The 16,984-nt window shown below is 39.5% G+C and overlaps 1 pseudogene; it reads left to right on the plus strand.

Annotated features, from left to right (window-relative positions):
- Window positions 1-6,206: 6,206 nt before the first annotated feature.
- Window positions 6,207-15,344, plus strand: LOC119878479 (annotated as a pseudogene).
- Window positions 15,345-16,984: the final 1,640 nt, after the last annotated feature.

A 16,984-nucleotide genomic window follows, 5' to 3' on the forward strand; every position in this document is an offset into this window, starting at 1 on the left:
AAATGGTTACTATTGAGTACATGTGTATGTGGGGAAGGATATCCTTCTCTGAAAGAGCCACTGTATTAATTTTATTTTTGTCGATTTGTAAAGCATCAAGACATCAGAAACACATGCAAAATCTTCAGATTAACAGGTTAACGCAGATTAAGAGAATGCCTCATGTTTGCATTCCTAGGTACCAAATGCTCTGCACAGTCATAAAAAATGACAATACTTAAACCCCCAGGGTAAATGAATGCATTTGAAATTCTTTTTTTTTTTTTTTTTTTTTTTTTGCATTTGAAATTCTTACAGAGACTTTGTTCACTTTATGTCATGCTGTCTTCACATTCAGAGGAAGATTGAATTTGAAATCAGATGACTTGTAAACAATGCTCATTTTAATGCAGTTAGGAGCTGTTTAGGTACATCCTGTAACTTTATCTTTGAAAACAAAGATTTGTAAAGGTGGTAGATGAATTTTCTTTACTTATTTCATTTTAATAATAAATTTAGTTATTGGTGTTCAATTTGCCAAAATACAGAATAACACTCAGTGCTCATCCCGTCAAGTGCCCCCCTCAGTACCCATCACCTATTCACCCCCACCCCCCAACCTCCTCCCCTTCCAACACCCCTAGTTCATTTCCCAGAGTTAGGAGTCTTTATGCTCTGTCTCGCTTTCTGATATTTCCTACCCATTTCTTCTCCCTTCCTTTCTATTCCCTTTCACTATTATTTATATTCTCCAAATGAATGAGACCATATAATGTTTGTCCTTCTGCGATTGACTTATTTCACTCAGCATAATACGCTCCAGTTCCATCCACGTTGAAGCAAATAGTGGGTATTTGTCGTTTCTAATGGCTGAGGAATATTCCATTGTATACATAAACCACATCTTCTTTTTCCATTCATCTTTCGATGGACACCGAGGCTCCTTCCACAGTTTGGCCATTGGGACATTGGTCCTAGAAACATGGGGGTGCAGGTGTCCTGCCGTTTCATTGCATCTGCATCTTTGGGGTAAATCTCCAACAGTGCAATTGCTGGGTCATAGGGCAGGTCGATTTTTAACTCTTTGAGGAACTTCCACACAGTTTTCCAGAGTGGCTGCACCAGTTCACATTCCCACCAACAGTGCAAGAGGGTTCCCTTTTCTCTGCATCCTCTCCAACACTTCTGGTTTCCTGCCTTGTTAATTTTCCCCATTCTCACTGGTGTGAGGTGGTATCTCATGGTGGTTTGGATTTGTATTTCCCTGATGGCAAGTGATGCAGAGGATTTTCTCATGTGCGTGTTGGCCATGTCTATGTCTTCCTCTGTGAGATTTCTGTTCCGGTCTTGTGCCCAATTCATGATAAGATTGTTTCTCTGGTGTTGAGTTTAATAAGTTCTTTATAGATCTTGGAAACTAGCCCTTTATCTGATATGTCATTTGCAAATATCTTCTCCCATTCTGTAGGTTGTCTTTTAGTTTTGTTGACTGTATCCTTTGCTGTGCAAAAGCTTCTAATCTTGATGAAGTCCCAATAGTTCGTTTTTGTTTCTGTTTCCTTTGCCTTCATGGATGTACCTTGCAAGAAGTTACTGTGGCCAAAAAAAAAAAAAAAAAGTTACTGTGGCCAAGTTCAAAAAGGGTGTTGCCTGTGTTCTCCTCTAGGATTCTGATGGAATCTTTTCTCACATTTAGATCTTTCATCCATTTTGAGTTTATCTTTGTGTATGGTGAAAGAGAGTGGTCTAGTTTCATTCTTCTGCATGTGGATGTCCAATTTTCCAGCACCATTTATTGAAGAGACTGTCTTTCTTCCAGTGGATAGTCTTTCCTACTTTATCAAACATCAGTTGACCATAAAGTTCAGGGTCCACTTCTGGGTTCTCTATTCTGTTCCATTGATCTATGTGTCTGTGTTTGTGCCAGTACCACACTGTCTTGATGACCACAGCTTTGTAGTACAACCTGAAATCTGGCATTGTGATGCCCCCAGATATGGTTTTCTTTTTTAAAATTCCCCTGGCTATTCAGGGTCTTTTCTGATTCCACACAAATCTTAAAATAATTTGTTCTAACTCTCTGAAGAAAGTCCATGGTATTTTGATAGGGATTGCATTAAACATGTACATTGCTATGGGTTACATTGACATTTTCACAATCTTAATTCTGCCAATCCATGAGCATGGAATATTTTTCCATCTCTTTGTGTCTTCCTCAATTTCTTTCAGAAGTGTTCTATAGTTTTGAGGGTATAGATCCTTTACCTCTTTGATTAGGTTTATTCCTAGGTATCTGATGCTTTTGGGTGCAATTGTAAATGGGATTGACTCCTTAATTTCTCTTTCTTCAGTCTCATTGTTAGTGTATAGAAATGCCATTGATTTCTGGGCATTGATTTTGTATCCTGCCACGCTGCGAAATTGCTGTATGAGTTCTAGCAATCTTGGGGTGGAGGCTTTTGGGTTTTCTATGTAGAGTATCATGTCATTGGCAAACAGGGAGAGTTTGACTTCTTCTTTGCCAATTTGAATGCCTCTAATATCTTTTTCCTGTCTGATTGCTGAGGCTAGGACTTCCAATACTATATTGAATAGCAGTGGTGAGAGTGGACTTCACTGTCTTGTTTCTGATCTTAGGGGAAAGGCTCCCAGTGCTTCCCCATTGAGAATTATATTTGCTGTGGGTTTGTTATACACGGCTTTTAAGATGTTGAGGAATGTTCCCTCTATCCCTACACTCTGAAGAGTTTTGATCAGGAATGGATGCTGTATTTTGTCAAATGCTTTCTCTGCATCCGATGAGAGGATCCTACTGTTTTGGTTTTTCTCTTGCTGATACGATGAATCACATTGATTGTTTTAGGAGTGTTGAACCACCCTTGTGTCCAGGGATAAACCCTACTTGGTCATGGTGAGTAATTTTCTTAATGTACTCCTGTATCCTATTGGCTAGTATCTTGTTGGGAATTTTTGTATCCATGTTCATCAGGGATATTGGTCTATAATTCCCCTGTTCGTTGGGGTCTTTGTCTGATTTTCGAATGAAGGTGATGCTGGCCTCATAGAACGAGTTTGGAAGTATTCCATCTCTTTCTGTCTTTCCAAACAGCATTAGTAGAATAGGTATGGTTTCTTCTTTAAACGTTTGATAGAATTCCCCTGGGAAGCCATCTGGCCCTGGACTTTTGTGTCTTGGGAGGTTTTTGATGACTGCTTCAATTTCCTTCCTGGTTATTGGCCTGTTCAGGTATTCTATTTCTTCCTGTTCAGTTTTGGTAGTTTGTGGCTTTCCAGGAATGCGTCCATTTCTTCTACATTGCCTAATTTATTGGCGTATAGCTGTTCATAATATGTTTTTAAAATCGTTTGTGTTTCCTTGGTGTTGGTAGTGATCTCTCCTTTCTCATTCATGATTTTCTTAATTTGAGTCTTCTCTCTCTTCTTTTTAACAAGGCTGGCTAATGGCTTTTCTATCTTATTAATTCTTTCAAAGAACCAAGTCCTGGTTTTGTTGATCTGTTCCACAGTTCTTCTGGTCTTGATTTCATCGAGTTCTGCTCAAATCTTTATTAACTCTCTTCTTCTGCTGGGTGTAGGATCTCTTTGCAGTTTTTTCTCTAGCTCCTTTAGGTGTAAGGTTAGATTTTGTATTTGAGTTCTTTCCAATTTTTGGATGGATGCTTGTATTGTGATGTATTTCCCCCTCAGGACTGTTTTTGCTGTATCCCAAAGAGTTTGAACGGTTGTATCTTCATTCTCATTAGTTTCCATGAATCTTTTTAATTCTTCCTTAATTTCCTGGTTCACCCTTTCATCCTTTAGCAAGATGATCCTTAACCTCCATGTGTTTGAAGTCCTTCCAAACTTCTTGTTGTGGTTTAGTTCTAATTTCAAGGCATTGTGATCTGAGAATATGCAGCGGATGATCCCAATCTTTTGGTATTTGATAAGACCTGATTTGTGACCCAGTATGTGGTCTATTCTGGAGAAAGTTCCATGTGTACTTGAGAAGAATGTGTATTCATTTGAGTTTGGCTGTAAAGTTCTGTAGATTTCTGTGAAATCCATCTGGTTCAGTGTATCATTTAAAGATCTTGTTTCTCTGGGTATGTTGTGCTTAGAAAACCTATCGATTGTAGAAAGCGCTAGATTGAAGTCACCAAGTGTAAGTGTATTATTATCTAAGTATGTCTTATCTTTGGTTATTAATTGATTGATATATTTGGCAGCTCCCACATTCGGGTTATATACATTGATGATTGTTAAGTCCTCTTCTTGGATAAATCATTTAAGTATGATATAGTGTCCCTCTTCATCTCTCACTACAGTCTTTGGGATAAAATTTAGTTTATCTGATATAAGGATGGCTACCCCTGCTTCTCTTGAGGGCCATTTGAATGGTAAATGGTAATCCAACCTTTTATTTTCAGGTTGTAGGTGTCCTTATGTCTAAAATGAGTCTCTTGTAGACAGCAAATAGATGGGTCCTGCTTTTTTATCCAGTCTGAAACCCTGCTCCTTTTGATGAATTAAGACCATTCATGTTCAGAGTTACTATTGAAAGATATGAGTTTAGTGTCATCATGATACATATTCAGTCCCTGTTTTTGTGGCTTGTTACATTGGACTTCTTAAATAGGAATTTTAAGAGTCCCCCTTAAAATTTCTTGCAGAGCTGCTTTAGTGTTCACATATTCTATCAGGTCCTGTGTGTCTTAGAAGGTCTTTATCTCTCCTTTTATTCTGAATGAGAGCCTTGCTGGATAAAGTATTCTTGGCTGCATATTCTTCTCATTTAGGACTCTGAATGTATCCTGACAGCCCTTTCTGGCCTGCCATGTCTCTGTGGAGAGGTCTGCTGTTAGTCTAATATTTCTCTCCATTAACGTTAGAGATTTCTTATCTCTTGCTGCTTTAAGGATCTTCTCTTTATCTTTGGAATTTGCAAGTTTAACTATTAAATGTCGAGGTGTTGAACGGTTTTTATTGATATTTAGAGGGGATCTCTCTATTTCCGGGATCTGAATGCCTGTTTTACTTCTCAGATTAGGAAAGTTTGCATCTGTGGTTTGTTCAAGCACATATTCTGGCCCTCTGGCCTTTTCGGCGCCCTCAGGAACCCCAATTACATGTAGATTTTTCCTCCTCATGCTGTCACTTATTTCCCTTAATCTATCCTCATGATCTTTTGTTTGTCTCTTTTTTCCTCAGTTTCCCTCTTTGACATCACCTTTTCTTCTTTGTCACTCACTCCTTCTTCTACCTCGTTCACCCTCGTCATTAGGAACTCTAGTTTGGATTGCATCTCATTTAATTGATTTTTAATTTCTGCCTGATTAGATCTAAATTCTGCAGTCATGAAGTCTCTTGAGTCTTTTATGCTTTTTTCTACAGCCACCAGTAACTTTATAATAGTGCTTCTGAATTGGATTTCTGACATTGAATTGTAATCCAAATTTTGTAATTCTGTGGGAAAGAGGGCTGTTTCTGATTCTTTCTTTTGAGGTGAGGTTTTCCTTCTTATCATTTTTCTCAGTGCAGAGTGGCCAAAAACAAGTTGAATTGAGAAAAGGAGAAAAATAGAGAAGAGAAACAAGAAAAGAAAAAGAAAAAAAAAGGAGAAAAAAAGCAAAATAAAGCAGAGAAGAGAAAAAAAGAAAAAAGGGGGGGGGAAGCAAACAGAAATCGAAAGACAAAAAACAAGGGGGAGTGTAATCTGATTCTGTATACTGTAGATTCCTCGATTTCCCCTGAAACCTTCCAGTGCTGCTTGGTCAATAATTTGTTTTTCCCCTCTCGGTCTAGCTGTTCTTCTGGGGGAGGGGCCTGCTGTGCTGATTCTCAGGTGTCAGCGCTTGGGGGAGCTGCTCAGCCCCCGGGCTGGTGCAGGGCTCAGTAACATTTGTTTAACCTTTTTATGTGGTGAGGCCACTGTGAGGCTCACTGGGGGTTGTTTACCCCGAGAGGCCCCTGGAGTAACAACCACAGTGGCAGCGGCCAGCTCTAGAGCCTTGGAGTCAGCTCCCGCAGTAACTCCGGAGCTCTCTGTCTACAGGGGCCTGGATGCTCCAGGGGCGGGGCCACTGATCTGCTCAGCTCGGGGCCACCTGGTGGCAGGAGTGTCCTTGCTGTCCTGGGCCCTCCTGGCCTCTGCCTGTCCCGGGGGGAAGCCGGATATTGGGCTGTGTCCCCGGCGCCCTGGGCTCCCGGGGCCTGTGCTGTTGGAAATGCGCCCCTGGCTGCGCAGCGCCCTCCGCTCAGAGCCGCCGCAGGAGGCGCTGGAGCTGCTCCCGGGTCTAGCGGTCGGGCGCTGCAGCCCTTTAGGGAGCTCGGCCACGGGGTGTGGGTGCTCTCACCGGGGGGCAGGTGTCTGTTAGTGCCCCTGGGAGCCTGATGGCATCCCCGCCCCTCCTGGGGTCCTGCTCCAACTCCCTGAGAGTGCCTTTCTGTCCGGAAGATTGGTGAAGCCCCTGCTTCTCCAGGCGGGGCTTTCCTGGGGCTTTCTTGTCCTGGGGGCACTCGCCCTGGCCTTAGCCCGGCTCCTCACGGGGCTCTTCCCCTTGGATGCTTTTTGTTTCTTTATTTCTTTTTCCCCGTCCTCCTACCTTGATACAAGTGTGAACTCTTCTGACTGTAGCATTCCAGCCGTTCTTTCTTTAAATCTCAGGCTGAATTCATAGGTTTTCATAATGATTTGAGGGTTATTTAGGCAATATGGTGGGGACAGGTGACTTGGGGACCCTACTCTTCCGCCATCTTGCCGGGCTCCCTGTGCCAATTTTTAAAAATAATTTTACCTATTTTTTTTAACTTAGGAGACCAACAGCCTATAAACTAAAATAGTCCATGCCCACTTTCTTTAAAAAATAAAATAATGGTTCAATTTAATCACTCCAAACTATGCACTTCTTCTGACTCATCCTCTTATGATACTCTTTTACCCATATTAAACAAATGAGAAACTTTGCAAAGGGGAGATAGGAAAATATTTTAAAAGCCTTGAGTTAATGGATTTCTGGATTTCAAGGATAATGACATCTCAGTCTCTTAGGATATTTTTTTTTTTCATTGAAAGCTACTGTAGATAGTTTAATGAGTTAAAAGAAAAAAATAACTATTTTTCATTTATTTAACTCTAGGAGTTGATTGGTTATTTCTTTGACGTTAGGCTTTTGAGATTAAAAAATCACACAAATATTAAGATATTAAATACATAAAAACTTTATACAATTAGACTTAAACTTCAAATCCAAAATATATACTAAAAATGTTGAAGATATATTAAAGGATTCTTAACATGGGGGAAATCACGTAGTAAAATCCTCTCTTTCAAACCTACAGAGTATGACCTGGGATATTTTATTAAATAGCGAGAATCTTTTACTGTTAATCAAATGCATCTTCACAAGTGTAGTGATTTTTTTAAAGCATCTGTTGGTCTTTTTAAGAGATACTTGAATCTGAAAGTAGTTTGCTACATCAGTTTACTGAAAATAAACTACACCAAATGTGCTAGAAATGAATAGACAAGAGCAAGATGTTTGTGACCAAAATGAATTGATGTCAATGATAACTGAAGGTACTAAAAAAAAGAAAATGTATATGTTGAAACTTGTAGGTTTTCATTTTAATCATTCAGCACCACCTGACTGAAGTGAATAAAGACAGGAAAAAATAATTTACTGTCACTTCAAAGAAATATGATTTTGGTGCAAGGAAAGAAATATGGCTGACACATTAAGAGTAGTTATTATGAAAAACAATATGGTCAAATTGCAGTTTGCCCATAATTCAGCCAACTTCCTTCTTTCATCATAAGATTTGCATTCTTTGAAGTTGTAGCTTCACAGAACGATGAAGTCTTTTCATTATTCATCTTTGTCACTGTCTCAGAGTTAAAAGGCTTGTTGGTGACAAAAAGCCAATTAATCACATGTACAGTGACAACCATGATCGTAATAAAACATTCTTAGAAAACATGCCCTTTCCTTTACATCAAAACCTGTTGAATGTGCTCTTCCATTCCCTGAAGCTGTGAAGATAGATTATTGTTTTTCAGAGAGATATAAAGAGTACAGACCTAATAGTTGCTGTGATGATGATAGAAATGGACCAAAGTCAGGATTTTTATATTCTATTAGTTTTGACGGTAATTCTTTCTGTTACCTATTTCATCATTTGAAAAGGATGAGGTAATTCATTCTGTAGTAATTTATCCATTAAATCACATTCTAAAGTTCTGGATTGTTCCCTATGTGCCTAGAACAAGAAATTCAAATGAAGACAAAATCTGGACAAAGGCTGAATTTATTCATTAGCTAATGTTTGAAACTAATTATAGTGAAGAGATAGGAACTTAATTATATCATCCTAATCACATTCAACAAAACCTTCAAAAATTCATATGGCACGGTCTAACTGACAAAGTTTTTAAGGGATGTGTCATTCAGTCATGAAAGACAATTGCCTTTTTATTTTATATGGTCAGATTAAGAAATAGGTTGTATTGGTTGGTTGTACAGTTCTTTTTTAGTCAAATATAATTTCTACTTAGTGAATTTAGAGTAAATCTTTTATAACTACAGTCATTGACTTTTTGAAATTAAAAGACTTTTAGAATTTTGTTAGTGCAGGGACTCTTTACTTCTTGTATGCCCAAATGCTTTGGCAGTCTGAAGAAGCCCATGGCTCAACTCCTACAACCATTATATTATGATGTAAAAATAACCTTAACTTCTATAGGTAACAAAGTGAGAGGTAGTATTACTACTAATATACATTTGTTGCTTACAACCATAATTGAAGGAAATGTTAAATTTTAGTGAGGTATGAGTGAGAATAAAAAATGTACTATTTTTCTGCCCAAGTTCACAGACTCTGTCAAATCTATTCAGATGCCCGGGGGTGGGGGTGGGGGGGTGGGGGGCAGTGGTCCTTGGACCTCAGATGAATTGTTGGTCTGTATAATTATCCATTGTCCTGATGAGGAAACACGTCTTTAAGACATTTGTGACAATTTGTACAGGCAGGTGGTGAGTGAAGAGCTAGACCCTGATTCTCCAGATGGTTTTCCCCACACTCTCAGAGCATCACATCTACCTCAGCATGAAGTGTTACAGAGTTTTATTTCATTCTATTTTAAACTAGATATTTTCAAAGTACTAATTTGTAAAAGACAACCATTTTACAGATGGTTGTAGGAGACTTTGGAGAAAGAAAGTTTAGTACAATCACTTTACTTTGTTCCTCAGCACTCATGATGGGAAATCTGAGTAGCTGCGTAGGTTCACAGTGAAGATGAGTAACACAAGCCCTTTTGTAGCACTGACTATTCTTGTTTCTGTTTCTCATGGCTGGGGATTCTCTCTGCATAGGTCACTGTTTTCATTTTTGGGGTGGTCAGGGTTATAAAATGGCTAACACATCCATCATCTTATTCCAGGAGATGGTTGCCATCAAGAACCATTAGTCATATACTTTTGCTGAGATTTTCAACCATAAACTGATGAATATACATTCCTTCTCTTTGCAGAAGCCACAGACACTAAGATTGAACTCCAGAGAGTAGATGTGAATTTATCAGATGGCATGTTTGTCAATGCATTTACTATGCAGGTTGATTAGCAGGGGAAAAAATAGACATCATCTTTTAACATTTTCTGGGTTATATTTGCAATTTACAGCAATTGCTAAAAGTAACAAGTCTTCAAAATTTGAAAAAAAATGAGAGGACAATTTTTAAAGTTAAGGAGTGCTGAGAGAGAACTAGCAGAACTAACAGATGTTGCAGTGACATGATCTGTCAAAAAAGATTGTATTGGATTTTCAGAAAGCAGCACAAATAAAAGTTGAAAGTAAATAGACCTGTTATACTTTTGATTAGTTTGCCCAAATATGTACTTCTATAGAGACAGGGACCATGTAGCTTCCATATATTTAATATTCTCCATCATACCTGGCCAAGAGGAGTTCTATTTGCAGCATGCAACAAATGCTTAGTGTAATGGAAAACCTTGGAATGCTGAGCTGAAAGAGACCTCAGGAATCATGTAATCCAAGCTCCTTTATACTGGGTGAAAAAGCATCTGTAATTTAGTGTTTGAAGTGCCCTTTGCTCAGAAGATTATTTAAATAGGTATTAAGATTGAATTATTAGGCCAACAAAGAAGATTTCTCACCATTTACTATAAAAAGCATCTGATGAATTTTAGGGATGCTATTTTAAGCTACATTTTTTGGTGTTATCCACTATCCATATATTAAGTTTCAAAACAACTCTAAATTAGATAGTATTACTGTCATTCTCAGACAAGGAAACTAATACAAGAAAAGGCTAATCAAATAACCCAAGGTCAAAAAGGTAGCAATTGGCAGGTCCAGGATTCAAGCTAACAATATCCACTTTGAAAGACCATTATGTTAAAAGGGGGAGAAAGAGGAGGGGAAAAATCAAGGCTGGTAGATGAAGGAATGAATATGAATAAGGGCACATACCGATCATGAGGCAGCTCTAGCAAGTTACACTGGATTCCTATATTCTACACAAAAGAGATATAATATAAGCACGTACATATTTGACTAATATGTCTGCAGTGGGGGTAGGGGGACAAGTGCCTCAGGGGAAATGAGAGGGAAGGAGGATCTTACCAATTTTTTTCTAGTGATTCATAGGTAAGTCTTACATTTATTGTTTTCATTTCATATATGGGTTCCTTTTCCCGTATTATGTGACAGATAATGTAAGGCTATATTTTATTTAGAGGATTTCTATTTCATAAGATGCTGAACTAGGAGAACTTTAGTAAGTTTCTTATAGGAAGTTACATACTTGAAATTCTTAAGACCTATTACATCAGACAAAAAAACAGTTAAAATTGTGTTTAATTTACTTATATTTTTTTGTATTAAATGGAATTTTCTGGATTATGATAGATAAATATTATCTTTAAATGAGCTGTTTATTAAAATAATTTACCAAGTAACATCTCCATTCCCAAACTACACATAATTTATGTAACATCTTTTGAAGGTACTCACGGTCAACTCCACTTGAGTCATTCACAGTAAACACTTTTTGAGTTGGAGACATGTTGATGATGAACAATGTACTTTTTATATTAAGACCAGTTTGCTATTTCTCTTGGGAGGCTGGATTAGAGGAGGAATGATGCCTGTCCTCTACTTGGGAAGAACATATTTTTAATTCCTCTAAACTTCCTATATTGGGATTCATCAATATGAATCATGAAAGAAATTTTGGCTCAAGTGAGGCTAGTGCCAGTGCCAAGATTTTAAAATACATTCTGTGGATCATAGCCAAAAATGTAATCATGTTCAGGATTTAGAAATTAGAACACTAGCTGATAGGTCAGGTGCCAGATCATAAAACACAGTGTGCTTAGAAGAAAGAATATTTTGGACATTTTTGTGATGGCCCAAATATAACTGATAGAGAGATCCAGTCCAAATGAATGGCTGATTAACTTTTCTACTCACTTTAACAAATTTACGAGACCTTTGAAGTTTAGCGTTAATATAATGCTTCATCAGGCTCAGTGAGACAAAAGCTTAATGTTGAGATTTCTCATTTACTGTTGGTTGCTTATATACAGAAGTTCCAAACAATTTTCTTCCTTATGGAACCTAGATTTTGGTCATGAATTTGGGGGGGGGGTCAAGTATTTCAGAGGAACTGGACACCTCCAAAGTTCCAGGCTGGAGATCCCTTTGCCCTTGGCTGGTTTGATTATCCTCATTATTCTCATGTGACTCTGTTCTAGCCAATGAGCTGTGAAGAGGTTTCTGTTAAATATCTTTTGGGAAAGGAAAATAAGTAGTATATATTATATTGAAGATAACTACTTCTTCCTGACCATGGAAGCTATTCTATGAAGATGAGGTGCTTGACATTGGTATAGCCATCTTGTCACCATGAAGTAACAAACTTGTAAAAAACCAAGACAGTGAGGTGTCAGAGCTTAAATATGACCCTTGGTGAACTATTTCTGTGCTAAGTTTAATACGCTAAAATAGCCCTATCTCCTCACTCCTTGATATGTGAGATAAATTTGCATTATTAATGTCAACCTTCAGAGTTAACGTGGTTAATATCATTGCAACTGGAAACATTCTAACTGAAACATTCCACTGAAACATTCATCACCTGCTACTCTGGGGCTCCTGAGAGTTATAGCATAAGAAGTTCTCTAGTTACAGGTACATTTTTTATTCTGTCCCATAATTCATGCTGCTTTTCCTACCTAGTTTTGGCCTCCTAGACTAAAACATAAAGGTCCGCTTTATTGCTCTTCATAGATCATTTCCTACTTCACTCCAGTTCCTCAAGCTTAGATAATGTAATTAATTCATTCATAGAATTATTTACTGGATACACATTCAATAGCAAGCTCTGAACTAAATAAGATGATGGGGATAAAAATGAAAAAGATGCCACTTCTATTATGAAGGACTCACTCTACTGTAGACACAAATGATTAGTCCATCTTATGAACAATCTGTCCTAGAGGGATACACTGAACATTTGTAAGTACTAAGTGTATAGAGAACAGGAACTTCAGATTGGGTGGGGGGGAATTCTGGAAAAGCCTTCTTGCCAATAGCACCCAAGACAAAAGCCCATGGGAGCACATTATTAATATAGATCAAGCATTGAGTATCTTCTTTCTTTCTGCCTCATCTTTAGATTGTCCCAGAATCAAATGTGCTTCCAAACTGAAGGCCATCAATAACAATACAAACCACTATTTTAAAGATTTTATTTATTTATTTATTTATTTATTTATTTATTTATTTATTTATTTATGTTTTAGAGAGAGCACATGAGAGCGAGATTGGGTTTGGGAGAAGAGAGGAAGGACAAGCAGGTTTGGCATTGAGTGCTTAGCTTGACTTGGGGCTCGATATCAGGACCCCAAGATCGTGACCTGAGCTGAAATTAAGACTTAGATGCTCACTGGGTGTTATGCTATATGTTGGCAAATTGCACTCCAGTAAAAAAAAAAAAAAAAAGAGTTGGATGCTCAGCTGACTGAGCCTCCGAGGCACCCCCAATACAAACCACTCTCTCTCCCTTTTTAAAAGTTATTTATTTATTTATTTATTTATTTGAGAGACAAAGAGAGAGACAGAGACACAAGCAGGAGGAATGCCAGGCAGAGGGAGAGAGAACAGCAGGCTCCCCATGGAGCAGGGAGCCCAATGAAGAACTTGATCCCAGGACCCTGGGATCATCATCTGAGCCAAAGACAGAGGCTTAAGTGACTGAGCCACTCAGGCACCCGAGTACAAACACTCTTACTCAAAAAAGAAATCTAGCTATTGCACTTGGGGATGTTATACTTGTCCAATTGTTCAGTGTGAGTGTAAATGGAGCTTCTTTCTCCAAACAGGCTTATGTAGGCTTTATGGAATCTGGTTGATAGAATTAGATTAGAAGGTATGGATAAAGGAATAGGCGAGACTTCTGACCACTCTAGTAAGGGGAAATAATATTATAATATAATGATTAACTACCTTCCCCAGTTTTTAAGTACTGAGAACACTGCTTACTTTAGAAATTTATTTTGCTTTTGGAGTCATCTCATGTAAGCACTGTACATGTAACTGTTCAGGATTATCGTAAGGAATGATGGTTTATCTCTCTCAGTCTAGTAAAAGAGCGATGAAATGCATTTATCTATTTTGAAACATCTATGCCACTTCTACAAATATTTGCTGATGTCCAAATGTATCACTTTTTTCTAAAACTTACCATAGTTATATTTCTGAAATTAGAACTATCACATCAAGGTGAGAATTCTTGCACTGAACTATAGGTACAAATTTCCATGACCCACAAATGATCTTCCAACACCAGCTCATCAAGAATAAGCTCAAGAGCTCTGCCCGCACCCCCGCGCCCTCGCTCGCCGGGCCTCCCTGAGCCGGGCCGCGCCGCCGCAGCCGCGCAGCCCACCGCCGCCCTCCGCAGCCACGGCCACCGGGTCTGTGTCCTCGTCCTCCTACCGCAGGATGTGCGGCGGCCGGCCCGGGAGCCGCCGAGCTCCGCGCGGAGCTACGCGGCCGCGTCCCCCCGCACCTACAGCCTGGGCGGCGCGCCGCGCCCCGGCACCAGCCGCAGCCTCTAGGCCTCGTCCCGCGGCGCGTCCGCCACGCGCTCCTCCGCGCTGGCCTGCGGAGCAGTGTGCCTGGCGTGCGTCTGCTGCAGGACTCGGCGCGCTTCTCGCTGGCCGCCGCCATCAACACCGAGTTCAAGCCCACGCGCACCACGAGAAGCTGCAGCTGCAGGAGCTGAATGACTGCTTCGCCAACTGCATCGACAAGGTGCGCTTCCTGGAGCAGCAGAACAGGATCCTGCTGGCCGAGCTCGAGCAGCTCCGGGGCCAGGGCAAGTCGCGCCTGGGGGACCTCTACGAGGAGGAGCTGCGGGAGCTGCGCCGGCGGGTGGACCAGCTCACCAACGACAAGGCCTGCGTCGAGGTGGAGCGCCACGACCCGGTCGAGGACATCATGCGGCTCTGGGAGAAGTTGCAAGAGGAGATGCTTCAGAGAGAGGAAGCCGAGAGCACCCTGCAGTCTTCCCGACAGGCTGGTGCCAACGCTTCTTTGGCGCGTCTTGACCTTGAGCGGAAAGTGGAATCCTTGCAAGAAGAGATTGCCTTTTTGAAGAAACTACATGATGAGGAAATCCAGGAGCTGCAGGCCCAGATTCAGGACCAGCACGTCCAAATCGATATGGATGTTTCCAAGCCAGCAATATGAAAGCGTGGCTGCCAAGAACCTTCAGGAGGGCGCGGAATGGTACAGGCCCGAGGTTGCCGACCTCTCTGAGGCTGCGAGCCGGAACAACGATGCCCTGCACCAGGCGAAGCAGGAGTCAACTGAGTACCGGAGCCAGGTGCAGTCCCTCACCTGCGAAGTGGATGCACTCAAAGGGACTAATGAGTCTCTGGAACGCCAGATGCGTGAAATGGAAGAGAACTTGGCCGCCGAAGCTGCTAACCACCAAGACACTATTGGCCGCCTCCAGGATGAGATTCAGAACATGAAGGAAGAAATGGCTCCTCACCTTCGGGAGTACCAGGACCTGCTGAATGTTAAGATGCTCTCCACATTGAGATTGCCACGTACAGGAAGCTGCTGGAAGGCGAGGAGAGCAGGATTGCTCTGCCTCTTCCAAACTTTTCTTCCCTGAACCTGAGGGAAACCAACCTGGATTCACTCCCTCTGGTTGACATTCACTCAAAGAGAACGCTTCTGATTAAGAGGTTGAAACTAGGGATGGACAGGTTATCAACGAAACTTGTCAGCATCATGATGACCTTGAGTGAAGCTTGCACAGATTCGGTGCAATTATTACCCGCTAGAATTTCAAAAAAAAAAATCCATATCTTAAAGGAACAGCTTTCAAGTGCCTCTCTGCAGTTTTTCAGGAGCGCAAGATAGATTTGGAATTAGGAGTAACTTCTAGTTCTTAAGAACCAACACTCTTATAAGATTTAGGAGAAAGTTTACAACATAATCTAGTTTACAAAGAAAACTTGTGCTAGAATACTTTTTAAGAAGTATTTTTGAAAACCATTAAAACTGCTTTTTTCCAACAAGTATCTGACCCACTTGTTTCTGCTTCAATAAATCTTTGGAAAACTCAAAAAAAAAAAAAAGAATAAGCTCAAGAAATGAAATGAGTGGTATAAGTTTTTTAATTTCAAAAGTGGTAATATTGTAATGCAAACTCACAAAGGAGCTAAGAGAAAATTCTTTTTTCAAAAATCAATTTCTTTAGCATATATAATTTGGAAAGAAAAAAAGCTTTATACTATGGTTATCAATATGCTCCATCAGGAATTCCCACTCAAAGTTCATATAAGTATTAAGTTTAGCTTCATTGCTAATTAGATCAGTGAATTTGGGAATGTTTTGAGAAATGCTTATCAGAGCTTTTAAACACTCATATATTTTAGAGTAGATGAAATGTTAATAATGAGAATTTTTCATTATTTGTTTCTTTACGTTGTAAGTTGACAAAATACAGATGAAGAGGTTAAGAACTGTATTTAGTGAAGTCTTCATGAATGTTATTTTAAAAAGCATGGCCACTATCAAACCACAGGCATTCTTGCATTCAACTAAAGTAGAACATTTCATCAGTAGCAGCCTTTTATGTATAGTTGAGTAACCCAGGAAGGCTAAGGAAACGATTTTTTTTTCAGCCTACAATGGTTATTTATTTTATAAAAAAGTTTTTTGAAACGTGTCTTAATGGCATAAAACTATTGTTAAGTATGGGGTTCCAGAAATTCTATATTTTCCATGATTTTAAAGACATTTCTAAGACTGAAGTTTTCCAGCACAGTCCATCCTTTAATACTTTCTCTCTGGTGATTTTAAAAAGGGAAGCCATTACTTGGGGACCTTCCATGAGAATCATTACGTAAGATGAATAAAAACACATTTAAAATGTTCTTTACCTCAAATTCTAACCAATATAAACTAACCAATTCTAACCAATATAAATTCTAAACAATATAAAGATAGACTACAAAAGACCAGAGGGAGTTTATTTTTTAAGTTTAATTATTTTTTAATTTTTTAAAGATTTATTTATTTATTTTTAGAGAAAGAGGGAGAGAGCAGGGAGAGGAATAGAGGGTGAGGGAAAGAGAGAATTCCAAGAGGACTCCCCTCTGAGCAGAGCCCAATATGGGACTCAATCTCACCACCCTGAAATTATGACCTGAGCTGAAATCAGAAGACAGACGCTTAACTGAGTGAGCCACCCAGATGCCCCCAAAGGGAGTTTTTCATAAGGATCAAGTAATAACTCCTTGCAACTTGGAAGCACTGGTATATTTGTTTGATCTGAGAGGTTTTGTTCTGCATTGTGACCTAAGCATATTGTTGGATTTTTACCAACTTTAGAAACATTGTCATAGGTCCCTAGAATTTAAATATTGCTTTGTGTTCTTCCTGGAAAGAAAAGATT

This window comes from Canis lupus, unplaced genomic scaffold (assembly GCF_011100685.1).
Source record: "Canis lupus familiaris isolate Mischka breed German Shepherd unplaced genomic scaffold, alternate assembly UU_Cfam_GSD_1.0 chrUn_S1660H1854, whole genome shotgun sequence".
Lineage (NCBI taxonomy): Eukaryota > Metazoa > Chordata > Mammalia > Carnivora > Canidae > Canis > Canis lupus.